Below are 11,397 nucleotides of genomic sequence, written 5' to 3'. Positions count from 1 at the left end.
ATTTTTATTTTTTTAGAAAATTAATCGATTCAAATCGATTCACTGATGTGAATCGGTGAATCAGGCAGTACTAGTGAACACTGCTTTAGTAAATGAAAAGGTATTTTCTTTTAAGAAGAGCAAATACTTAGGGCTCCTTTTACAAAGCCGCACTAGTGCCTTAACATGTAGAATAGCGTATGCTAACTTGCCACACGCGCTAGCCGCTACTGCCTCTTTTTGAGCAGGTGGTAGATTTCCAGCTAGCGTGCGCTAATCCGGTGCATGCGATAAAACCACTAGTGCGGCGTTGTAAAAGAAGCCCTTAGAGAAATAAGGAGGGAAAATTTAAGATTGGTGATTTTCCCCAAATCCCCACTGATTTCTCCCTTAGATATGGTGAGGAAATACCTTAGGGAGATTTTAAAGATACCATCAGATGCATTTCCTCCTTTGATCAGCCTCCGATGGAGGCTTGAGTTTTGTTCAAACTGGGTTGTCTTTGCTATACAGTTTTGTATGGTACTGTTCCACTTTACATGGCCAATAGATTTCTTATGGCATTTTATATTAGAAGATCACATGCCCTGTTCATTTTTTCTATCCGTTCAGGGTTGTAGAAGCAAAAAATTTCTTGCTCATACATTAGCATTTCAGGCAGCTTTATACGATGGAACATTTCGACCATTGTTCCTTACAGCTTGTTCTTATAAACATTTTAGAACTCAGTTGAAAACATCTTTTTTCAAAATATCTGTCTAATTAGTTTAATTGTGTTTCTTTTGTTATTTTTTATATAATTTTTTTTAAACAGCATTGAACTTACAGTTACGCGGTCTAGAAGCATGTTGTTATGTTTTGTCAGCATTTGGTATTGAGAACATCAAATAAGACAAGATAGATGTCAAACTGATCAACTTAATCTGACTGAATTTTTGGAGTCATCTCTTGAAGTGAACATCTAAAGAATTACTTTATTGTTGACTTTTGCATTAAAACCAGATAGAAACAATATTTTACGAGTATATTTTTGAAATACGAATGTGCTTTTCTTGGGATCTAAAGAACATATTTTTCCTGATTTGTCTAGAAATACACAAAAGATATGTCAGGAGTTTCTACCATTGAGACCTGGTCCTCAGCAGTCACTTACTTTTGGATCGGCAAATCCAATCGGTATTTTGTTTTCTGTTTAATGAATCGACAGTCTCCTACTTTGCATGCCATTTTCCCTCATTTGCATAGGCGGATTGGATCGGGTGGGAGATTGATTGCACAGCAGTGTAGCGAATTGGGTCAGGGAACGATCGGGTTGGTAAATGCTTGCAAACTGGTCAGTACATGATCGGTGAACTTAGTGAATCTAGCCCCTAGTCTCTCTCACCCAACCAACACAACCCCTGCCATAAAACAACCCCCCAACCCCCCTTGGCAGTGGAAGTGTTGCCCACCGACAAACACCACCAGCAGCGGGAGAGATGTCCAATGTTTCCCGCCACCAACCAACACCCCCCAACCCTCCTCAGCAGTGGGAGAGTTGACCACGCTCTCCCACCTCCATGCAACCCCACCCCATGCAACCCCACCCCATGCAACCCCACCCCATGCTTCCGATGACCCCCTTACCTTATTTTCAGATGGCTAGCTGGAGGGATACTTACTCCCTCCAGCCAGCAAGTCTGCCTCTTAAAAATGGCAGGCCTTCCTTCCCCGGTGCATCCTAGGATGCACTAGGGAGGGGCCTGAGGCTCTGATTAGCCCAGTTTGTTTAGGCCCCTCCATCGCTTCGTGGCAGGAGAGCGTAGGTATCTCTCCCACTGCCAAGGGGGTGTCAGGGGTGCCTTGCTTAGCGGCGGGAGAGAGTGGACATCTCTCCTGCTGCTGGGGTATGTTGGGGGAAGGGGGTGGTTGCTTGGCAGTAGGAGAGAGTGGGCATCTCTCCTGCTGATCTTCAATTTGGTTTTTGTATTTTAATTTGTGGGGGCTGGGAGTTCAGCTGTCAAACCTTACTTTCCAATCAGTACTCAGGCCTGATCAGAAATAAGGCAACAGCTCAGACTTGTCAGTAAATTTTGGCCATAAATGTGGCACAATGAAGTTAGAGAATCACTCAGCGATTATAGAGAATCGCTCGGTGATCTTTTTAATATAATGACCTTGTTGTACTAGAGTATTGGAGACTACTAGAAAACTCAGAAAAGACATCGGTAAGCCATTTTGATAATCCGCTGCTAAAATACTTGCACGCTAAACCAGCTGGAACCAGTTTAGCGAGCTTGTTAAAGGCAGAATTTAGTTTTGAAAATCTGCCCCTCAGAGACCAAATTCCCCTTCCTCAGGTAAGGACAGGATACTATAACAGCAGTATTCTTTACTGATATGAAGAAAGAGGTTTTGACTTCTGAACGCTAATTGAGAAATGCATCAATCCAATAAAATGGTATTATCTTAGTGTAAGTAAAGATTGATGGTGTTTCAACATTAAGATTAATGGTGTTTCAACATTAGGGAACCCAGCCTTGATAAAGTGCACTTTGCGAAACATGTTGGCAACAAGCAGTCCCTAACAGTGACCATAGAAATAAGCTAAGTACTAACATATAACATAGTGAATAATTAAATAATAAGTATCTATAAAGATTTGAAAGATTTAAAAGATAAAACAATATTCACAAACTGATCTGGGGAAGATTTTGCACATAAAGCTTAGGGGCTCATAATCGAAAGAGAAAAACGTCCAAAAACCGGCCTAAGTCGGCACTTGGACGAACATTTCTCAAAAACGTCCAAGCGCCGATAATAAAACCGGGTGTTGGACGTATTTCTAAACGACTTAGGCCTTCATAGTGCTGCTCAACGTCCAAAGCTAAATGGGCGTTTCAAGAGGCGTGTCGAGGGCGGGACGTGGGCCGGCATAGACTTAGTCGTACAGCATGTAGAAACGAAAGTTTAACAACAAAGCCTAGACAGAACTTGACGTTGTAACTTAGACCATCTAAAACATGGTTTAAGTCACAAAAAACCCACCTAAACTCACCAGATAAGCACTGCAAACACATAACACAGACCCCCATAAAAATTTTACTCATAACTTTAAAATTCAGCCTCCAGACCATCATCACCTGGCCGCCTGGCATAGGAAAGCCTAGTCGTCCAGCCCAGAGGCAGCTTAAGTCATCTTGGGGATGGGTTAGGGACCCATAGAGAGGAGGACCCATGCCCATAAGCCTCTGTAATCACTGCATTGATACTGAAACATGTACACTGCCCTGTACACCCCCCAAACCCTTTTTTACTGGCATATAAGTGGCTCCTGCAGCCATACGGGCTATTGGGGTGGTAGATAAGTGGGTCTAGGGGATTCTGGAGGTGGTTTGGGGGACTCACCGTCACCTATAAGGGATCTGTAATGAGGAGAAGCCATGGCACCCTTTTTGTGAAGTTCACAGCAGTGCCCTGTAAGGTACCCCACTATTTAGGTGGCATGTCTGGGTGTGCAGTCCATCACTTTGCTGACCCCTCCCACGTCCAACAGAGCTTGTTCTAGGCGTTTTGGACTTGGACGGAAAGTTGGACAGAAATGTGGTATAAAGATAGACGATTTAGCGGCTTGGACGATCAGATTGGCAGGACGTATAATTAGACGATTTTCGAAAGTCAAAAAAAGTTGGACGTATCTTTCGAAAATGTGTCTTAGGCTCTTTTTAACTTTGGATGACTTGCGAGATGGACGTAAACGGACTTAGACGTCCCTTTCGATTATGCCCCTCCATGCGTTATGAAATTTTATGAATGCAGAGTGGTGCATCTGAGGATCTGAACATAGCATTTTGTTAGCTTGAGTCTGAGAGAGATCTGGCTATATTTGGATTTAAGAGAGTGAATGCTTATGAAGTAAATTTTGCAAACAAGTGTGGTGTATTGATTGTATCATAGAATTCCTATGAGCATAGGAGCTGTTAAGCATAGTGCTAAAAACCAAAAATAAAGGGGGAGAGGGGTTATTTATTTAAACAAAATCCTTTAATTTCGGACTACTATTGTAATCTTAGTGATTTACAAGCTTGGGATACCCTGGACCAAAATGACAATAAAATGGCACTATCGCTCTGAGAAACATGAAATCAACAGATGGGGGTGAGGGGAGGAGAGGGAGGAGATGTAAAGCCTGGCTGGTGATATGGTGAAAAGAGTGTAGAGCATTGGTGCTGAAAAAGCATGATTACTAAGGGGAGGGAGGAGGGAGAAAGAAGGAGACAGAGAGGAAGATGGATATGGAATGGGAAAAGAAGAACATAAGGATAGCCTTACTGGGTCAGACCAATAGTCCATCTAACCTAGTAGCCCGTCTTCAAGGTGGCCAATCCAGGTCATTAGTACATGGCAAAACCCCAAAAAGTAGCAACATTCCATGCTACCAATCCAGGACAAGTAGTGGCTTCCCCATGTCTGTCCCAATAATAGACTATGGACTTTTCATCCAGGAAATTGTCCAAACCATTCTTAAAACCAGTAACATTAACTGTTCTTACCACAACCTCTGGCGACATGTTCCAGAGCTCAACTATTCTGAGTGAAAAAATATTTCCTCCTATTGGTTTTAAAAGTATTTCCCTATAACTTCATCACGTGTCCCCTAGTCTTTGTAATTTTTATCAAAGTAAAAAATCAATCCACTTACACCTGTTACACCACTTAGGATTTTGTAGACTTCAATCATATCTCCTCTCAGCCGTCTCTTTTCCAAGCTTAAGAGCCCTAACCTCTTTAGTCTTTCCTCAAATGAGAGGAGTTCCATCCCTTTATCATCTTGGATGCTCTTCTTTGAACCTTTTTCTAGTTCTGCTATATCTTTCTTGAGATAAGGCAACCAGAATTGAACACAATACCAAGGTGAAGTTGTACCATGGAGTGATATAGAAGCATTATAACATTCTTAGTCTTGTTAACCATCCTTTTTAAAATAATTTCTAGCATCCTGTTTGTTGTTTTTGGCTACCACTGCACATTGGATGGAAAATTTCAGCATATTGTCTACAATGACACCCAGGTCTTTGTATTGGGCATTAACCCCCAAGGTGGAGCTTTAATTTTTGGTCAGCTCTCAGTTGCAAAGGTGGCTCAGTTAAGAGCGGGCCCCTAGGAGTGTGAGGCCTTGGTGAATTTGATGTACTAAATCAGTCCAGAATTTATTTTGTAAATTTCAAGGTAATTTATCCTCCAGAAGTGTGGCATACTATCATAATAAATCCATAGCGAGCTTGTTAAAGGCAGAATTTAGTTTTGAAAATCTGCCCCTCAGAGACCAAATTCCCCTTCCTCAGGTAAGGACAGGATACTATAACAGCAGTATACTTTACTGATATGAAGAAAGAGGTTTTGACCTCTGAACGCTAATTGAGAAATGCATCAATCCAATAAAATGGTATTATCTTAGTGTAAGTAAAGATTGATGGTGTTTCAACATTAAGATTGATGGTGTTTCAACATTAGGGAACCCACCCTTGATAAAGTGCACTTTGCGAAACATGTTGGCAACAAGCAGTCCCTAACAATGACCATAGAAATAAGCTAAGTACTAACATATAACATAGTGAATAATTAAATAATAAGTATCTATAAAGATTTGAAAGATTTAAAAGATAAAACAATATTCACAAACTGATCTGGGGAAGATTTTGCACATAAAGCTTAGGGGCTCATAATCGAAAGAGAAAAATCTGCCGTCAATATGGCCCTTTTCTGCCGTCAATTTCTATGTTTCTATAAAGTCGGGGAGTGGGTCATTGGTATGGGCAGACTCGGGCTATGGCCCTTTTCTGCCGTCAATTTCTATGTTTCTACTTAGATTTCTGCTTTACTTAGCACTGATCATGATGGCTTTATTTTGCAACAGATGGTCTTTGATTCCATATATGCCACTTTTGTTACCTTTCTTTTTTACTGCTATTATGATGTTGTTGGAATTGATGTGATCATACATTCCATTTGCATCTATTGCAGTGAACAGCTTGTAGGCAGACAAGTTATTCATTTGTAATTTTTGGAACATAACATGAATCACTATTTGGAAGTAGAAATGTTCTTCCTGTTATTGCACATACTGATAAGTCTGGCTACCTGATCAACTGATGTTTCAGTTTGTCAGAAACTGGCCATTCCAACTGGGCCTGGGCTTTTCCAGGTTGGAACTCTTCTTTTTTTTAAATCTGTTTATTAGGTATACTTAAATACAATACTAATAATCTTGACAATACATAATAACAATACAACAGTTATAATACTGCATATCCAAATATACATAACAAGATGAGCTAGTAAATTCTCTGGAATACAGATTTCAATATCATATACTACAAAACAAAGACACAGCAAATACAGCAACAAAAATTACTGCATTACAGACTGTGGTGAGTAGCCTATGCCTGCTAGTAGTGGTACAGTAACAACAAGGCATTTAGGAGCTCACCAAACATTAGCCCCCACATTTAAAAAGCACATAGTGGCTGGTTTGATGCTGTTCATGTCCAGAACACTAGAGGGAGCAGCTTTACTCCTTCACCAAGGTCACTTCAGGTATTCTGCGGATTGCCAGAAGACACTGGAGGAATTGCCAGCACCTGCAACTTAGGGGTGGGGCTTCAGGTCCTTAGAGGCAGGCAGGGAGACGGACTGGGAGGCAAGGAGGTTGGAGAAGGAAGCAACCCCGAGAATAGGCAGGAGAATGAGTCACAGGTATGGGACTGACAGAGATGCAGCAACAGATGGAGCTGCATGGTCAGAAGCCAGGGAGGTAACTCATGACAGAGAGCTCTCAGGGCTGAGGAGTCAGGCTGACACAGACTCACCTATGCCTATGAAATTGCAAGAAGCAGATGCAGAAGCTACACCTTTTACTCACCTATAGAAGTGGAATCTTCTTGAGAGTCCACAGAGCAGCAGCCACAAGCTATGGACGTGTGTTGCTTTATTAAGGCAAGTGAGAAGCTGTTATAACCATTTGAAACTGAAGGAAAGTTTTGCTATTGTTTTTCTTATTTTTGCTGGTAACTGGTGAATGTTGAAATTTGTGTTTTCTTCTTTTTTTCTCTGTGATGAGCACACGCAGGAGCAAAGCCCTGAGCCATTTGCTAAAAGCCTGAAGGAAAGCTTAGTACCGTGTTTGTCTTATGTTTGCTGAACTAAAAAGCGTTTAACACCATTCTGACTAACTGTTTGAAGCAATTTTGACCAACTGTGTTTTGGGAGAAATCCTGACAATTATGAGTCTTCGTTTTATATCCTGTTGTAATTTTCTCTGTTTGATATTTTTGCACTGTTTGATTCCTACCTGAAAAGCCACATATTATCCTGAAGTTTGATTTTTCCTTACAATAAACTTGATTTTGTTTCACTTGAACTTTTGTCACATTGGTGTTTTTGCAACTAAACAAGGTCAGTATCCTGATACCTGGTATGCCCCTAGAGGTCACCAGGAAAATTTCCAATTGCCACCCTAAGCAGCCTTCACCTTAGGGTACTTGTGACAAGACAGAAATTGTGCCAAGATAGAAAAAGAAAATGAGAGAGCACATGGTGGGCTCTGATCTGTGTGCATCCAGAATTGATCAAGACTACTGGAAACAATATTGTCATCAAGTGACACTGGAACAAACAAGTATATCCTCCAAAGTTTTGAATTTCCCAATACCTTATCTCCCACATATGATAGAAAATGATGAACATAACAACAACATCCTCTGAAAGATCTATTATAAGTTCCTGCTTTGACAACATTGATTCATGGCTTTATTGTAATGCAGCCTATGCTGTTATATCAAAGGCTGAATTTGAAAGTTTACAGACATTGCATAACACAGCAGCCAGATTCTTATGTGGTGCAGATAGACTTCACCGCTATACTCTAACTCCTTCAATCATTTCACTGACTTCCAATTTCATACCATATCCAGTTCAAAGTATTTTGTTTATCACATAAAGCTCTTCATGAAGGTGTTCCTTCATATCTTTCTAATTTAATATCTCCAGCAAGGTTGCTTCATTCAATTGATGAACATCGTTTGCTTTTTTCCTTCTCCTATAAGAGAGCTTATAATGAAACAACAAGAAATTTGACATTGTTTTCTTTGCCCTTTATTGTGGAATGACTTACCACATTCTGTCAGAGGTTTAATTTCTTTTCCTGCTTTTAAAAGACTCATTTTTAAAATAAAAGTGTATGATTCCCCTGGTTAGGGACTGTTTTGGGGTCTTATTATGATTATTAAGATTAGAACGATCACTAGGATTATTAAGATTTTATAATGAAAGGGAAACTAAGATTATGTGCAGATTTTAAATCTTTTATATCATAATAAAACAAAACATCCACTATAATAATTCACTTAGCGTGCATGTGCACTTCAAACCTGGTGGATCCGTAGCTCCGTGGCCGGCAGAGAAATTGTATTGTAAGAGAAGTTGGTAAAGCGTGCTACGCATGTGGCATATACGTTCGATTTGTTGTGAGTGGAGGTTTAGTTTACTCAGCAGCAGTTGTTCTGTGCCGGTTGCCGTTTGCTGCTTGATTTAAAAAAAAAAAAAAAAAAGGTAGGTGGGAGAAGGGGCACAATAATTGACATCCCCTAACATCACCAATATTCCCCCGACATCTCCACACAGACACAGAAGGACAGGGGGCCAAACAGACGGGACATTGACAGACTGACAGAAAAGGTGGCAGTGAAAGACACACATAGAAGGACAGGCGGGGAATGGGAGGGAGGAAGGGAAAGTGACAGAAAGACAGACAGACACACAGACAGCGGCGAACGAGAGAGAAAGACAGAAAGACACACAGACAGCAGCCAAGGAGAGAAAGAGACAGAAAGACACAGACACACAGACAGCGGTTAAGGAGAGAGAGAGACAAAAAGGCAGACAGACAGCGACCAACGAGAGAGAGAGAGAGAGAAAGAGACAGAAAGACACACAGACAGCGGCCAAGGAGAGAGAGATAGAAAGAAAGACAGACAGACACATCTATTCTAGCACCCGTTAATGTAACGGGCTTAAAGACTAGTACATATATATAATAAATCTTATAAAAAATATTCTATCAGAAAGAATCATACATCAATAATCATAGAAAAGTACAATAAGAATACAGTATAGATGTATACTAAAATAAATTTATCAGCATGCTTTAAGAACATAAGAACATAAGCAGTGCCTCCGCCGGGTCAGACCACAGGTCCATCCTGCCCGGCAGTCCGCTCCCGCGGCGGCCCAAACAGGTCACGACCTGTCTGCATCACCAGAAGGGGCTCCCTTGCCACCTTGGTTTCTCATTTAAGTCCTATCTTCCCATCGTAGTCCAAACCCTCCGGTCTTGCACATGCACGACCTGTTGGGTTTCTATACTTATTACCTGGTTAGCTTTCTATACCTGTGTTACATCCCAGCATCTCTCTCAGTATCCCACGATCCCTTTATCCCTCAGGAATCCGTCCAATCCCTGTTTGAATCCCTGTACCGTACTCTGCCTGATCACTTCCTCCGGTAGCGCATTCCATGTGTCCTTTGGGTGAAAAAAAACTTCCTTGCATTTGTTTTGAACCTATCTCCCTTCAGTTTCTCCGAATGCCCCCTCGTACTTGTTGTCCCCTTCAGTCTGAAGAATCTGTCCCTATCCACCCTCTCTATGCCCCTCATGATCTTGAAGGTCTCTATCATATCTCCCCTGAGCCTCCTTTTTTCCAGAGAGAAGAGCCCCAGCCTATCTAATCTCTCGGCATATGGGCAGTGTTCCAGCCCCTTTACCAGTTTCGTTGCTCTCCTTTGGACTCTCTCAAGAACCGCCATGTCCTTCTTGAGGTGCGGCAACCAATACTGAACGCAGTATTCCAGATGTGGACGCACCATCGCTCGATACAATGGCATGATGACTTCCCGCGTCCTGGTTGTTATGCCCCTCTTTATGATGCCCAGCATCCTGTTGGCTTTTTTCGAGGCTGCTGCGCACTGTGCAGATGGTTTCAGTGATGCATCCACCAGCACACCCAAGTCTCTCTCAAGTCTGCTGTCTCCCAACAATGCTCCCCCCAATTTGTAGTTGAACAACGGGTTCTTTTTCCCTATATGCATGACCTTGCATTTTTCCACGTTAAAGCGCATTTGCCATTTGTTTGCCCAGTCTTCCAGCTTGTCCAGGTCCCTTTGCAGGTCCTCACACTCCTCCCTGGACCTAACTCTACCGCACAGTTTGGTATCATCTGCAAATTTTATAACCTCGCACTTTGCCTCCTTTTCCAGGTCATTGATAAATATGTTGAAGAGTAACGGCCCCAGCACCGATCCCTGTGGCACACCGCTCGTGACTCCCTGCCAGTCAGAATATTGGCCCTTCACTCCGATCCTTTGCAGTCTACCCGACAACCAGTGCTTGATCCATCTGTGCACATCCCCTCCAACCCCGTGGTTCCACAGCTTCCTAAGCAGCCTTTCGTGTGGCACCTTGTCGAAAGCCTTTTGAAAATCGAGGTAAATGATGTCTATAGGTTCCCCATTGTCCACCCGACTGCTTATTCCCTCGAAGAAGTACAGAAGGTTCGTTAAGCATGACCTTCCCTTACAGAATCCATGCTGGCTTGTTCTCAGTAGGCCATTTCTCTCGATGTGCTCGCAAATACTGTCCTTGATCATAGCTTCCACCATCTTCCCTGTAATTGAAGTCAGGCTCACCGGCCTGTAGTTCCCGGGGTCACCCCTCGATCCCTTCTTGAAGATAGGTGTGACATTCGCCAATTTCCAGTCCTCTGGTACCTCTCCAGTTTTCAAGGATAGGTTGCAAACATGCTGGATTGTGCCCGCTATTTCTTGTCTTAGTTCCTTCAGAACCCTTGGGTGGATCCCGTCCGGGCCTGGCGATTTGCCGCATTTTAACCTGTCTATCTGTTTGAGGACATCCTCCTTACTTACCTCTATGTGTTCCAATTTTTCAGCCTGTTCCCCACTCATGAGTTCCTCTGAGTCCGGTATATTAGATGTGTCTTCTCTCGTGAAAACCGACGAGAAGAACGTGTTCAACCTCTCAGCTACCTGTTTATCCTCCTTAATCACTCCCTTCATATCCCCATCGTCCAACGGCCCCACCTCCTCTCTTGCTGGTCGCTTCCCCTTTACGTAACTGAAGAATGCCTTGAAGTTTTTCGCCTCCCTGGCCAGCCCCTCTTCATATTTCCCTTTTGCTTTTCTAACCTCTCGGTGGCATTCCTTTTGGCATTTCCTGTGCGCCTGGTGATTTTCCTCCGTTGGGTCCTTTTTCCATCGCCGGAAGGATACTTTTTTGTCATTTATTGCCCTCTTTACTTCTGTTGAGATCCAAACCGGGTCCTTTGACCGCTTGTTCTTGCCGCCTTTTCTGAAACTGGGGACGTA

At 42.4% G+C, this 11,397-nt stretch overlaps 1 protein-coding gene across 5 annotated transcripts in view; it reads left to right on the top strand.

The window, feature by feature from the left end:
- The window catches only part of ITGBL1 (integrin subunit beta like 1), a 541,162-nt gene that overhangs the window by 335,213 nt on the left and 194,552 nt on the right, over positions 1 to 11,397 (top strand). The window lies entirely within an intron of this gene.

Source organism: Geotrypetes seraphini, chromosome 6, assembly GCF_902459505.1.
Source record: "Geotrypetes seraphini chromosome 6, aGeoSer1.1, whole genome shotgun sequence".
In the NCBI taxonomy this organism is placed as follows: domain Eukaryota; kingdom Metazoa; phylum Chordata; class Amphibia; order Gymnophiona; family Dermophiidae; genus Geotrypetes; species Geotrypetes seraphini.
Note: the sequence above shows the minus strand (reverse complement) of the source record. Positions and strands in the feature narration are given on the sequence as shown.